The sequence below is a fragment of the Stegostoma tigrinum genome, chromosome 8, assembly GCF_030684315.1.
Source record: "Stegostoma tigrinum isolate sSteTig4 chromosome 8, sSteTig4.hap1, whole genome shotgun sequence".
Lineage (NCBI taxonomy): Eukaryota > Metazoa > Chordata > Chondrichthyes > Orectolobiformes > Stegostomatidae > Stegostoma > Stegostoma tigrinum.
This window is the reverse complement of record NC_081361.1, coordinates 3,331,618-3,333,504: the sequence shown is the minus strand read 5'-3', so window position 1 is coordinate 3,333,504 and position 1,887 is coordinate 3,331,618. Positions and strand designations below refer to the sequence as shown.

The 1,887-nt window shown below is 42.0% G+C and overlaps 1 non-coding gene across 1 annotated transcript; it reads right to left on the bottom strand.

Moving 5' to 3' along the window:
- Positions 1 to 733: 733 nt before the first annotated feature.
- Positions 734 to 806, bottom strand: trnak-cuu (transfer RNA lysine (anticodon CUU)). Its single transcript has one exon. It is a non-coding gene; the product is annotated as a tRNA-Lys (tRNA).
- Positions 807 to 1,887: the final 1,081 nt, after the last annotated feature.

The following is a 1,887-nucleotide window of genomic DNA, read 5'->3' as shown; positions in this document are numbered from 1 at the left end:
ATGCTATCCTCCTCGTCCATTTTCCTAGCTGCTCGGCAATGCCCAGCTACAATATTAATTTCACACCAGATGCTGATCGTTCTTCAATCAAAACAAATACCAACGGAAAGCTAAATACATCTTGCCAGATTCCATTGCGCAAAAAAAGTCATGTGCCTGTGAGAAAGTATTTTTGTTTATACTTTTATAAAGAACACATGACTGCACCATACTTCCGGGTGCACCCAGATCACTGCCTTTACAGCGTGAAAAATCGCAACTTTTTCCCCCTTTTGCCGATAATGAAAATTTTAATGATTAAACCCACGTGGCCACAAACTAAGATAATTTTCCCATTCAATTGAGTATCATTCAAGTAGACTTCAGTGACGTTTTCTGTGGTATCCTCAGAGTTACTTAATTCTGTTTCAGCTCCATTTGTCATGGACCCGCCCAGGAAGTGACCATTCTCATTTTGCGTATCTGAATATACTTATTGGTGCAGGATTGGAGTTGGATTGGTGCCTTTGTAAGTCTTGTTATTTATTACATAAGCGGCTGCATGTACAAACTGATCTCTGGGATTTCCAGTGAAGTGGAAACAATTTTTTTCAATTCACAACTGGAAACCAGTATTTTAATCGAAGCAGTAGAAGGGAGCTCATGCTTTCAGCACAGCAAAAGCTGCTGGTTTCACTAACAATACTGGAAAGCTGTGCTTCACTTCAGAAAGCAAAGCAGTAAGAAGCTAAGTCGCCCAGCGTGGGGCTCGAACCCACGACCCTGAGATGAAGAGTCTCATGCTCTACCAACTGAGCTAGGCAGGCTTGACCAAGTGATCCTTATCTTTTCATTTCACACTGTGCCATATTCCGTGCAAGCTCATTTCAAAGTGCCGAAGATGATCCACATCGAAAATCACATGTTTCCAGCTCGTTCCTCTCAATCACAAATAACATCATTTACATCTTCCACTTTTCAGCTGTTACTCCTTCAGACCATTATCATCCATTTTCATTTAACATTCAAAATTCATATTTTAATGTCAGCGCCCTCATCCTTTAGCTGCCCATATGACGGTCAATCACTCTGGGAGATGGTGAATCTGCTTCATTTCTGTTACAGACTGTGTGAAATGTGTATCTGTCAGCCCAGTCTCACTGAACACATCCAGCACTTTGTTTGCTCAGTGCATCAGCAAAATCTGCACCTTCACATTTGGGGACTGGATTTTCACAGTTCTGTTGAAAAAGCTTGGAAGATCAAAAAGAATTTGCTGCAATCCTGGTGAAATGTCCTCTTTCACAGGAGATGAACCAATCGTAAGGAACAGGTTTCCACTAGTTGTGTCAGTTGAGTTTTCCCAATTGGAGTTAAGAGAAATTTCCACTCACTCGGAGATTGTGTCGATGCTGCTCTGGGGTTTACTGAGTGGGATGTAATCTCCCTGTTTTTTTCTTGAGGCTGTGCTCGGTGGAGGGAGAAGATTGGCCCTCGTTGTAGAATCTTCCCTCCCAGATGCAGTGGACATGTTCTGCTGATAGCGGAGGATTGGACAATGTCGTGTCAAATTCTCCTGCTTGCCCCTGTCTCACTCAGTGTGGAGCTGTGGAAGAGACAATCATTGATGATTTTGTTTGATTTCAATCTCTTCATAAACGTTTGTGAATTAAACACAGGTACATAGCTGGTTTAATTATTAGATCACAATGTTAAGAATAACTACATCAAAACCTGTATGTCTGGGGTCTGACTGGATAACTGTGGAGCGCACAAAGTTTCAAAGCTACCTCGTGAAGGCACAACCACGATTGACAATCTTCTTTTTCACCGAAAACATCAAAGGGCAGTAAACAAAAGAGGCTGTGTCCCTGGGCAGTCTCAAAACACCATTCTTTCTCCCAATAA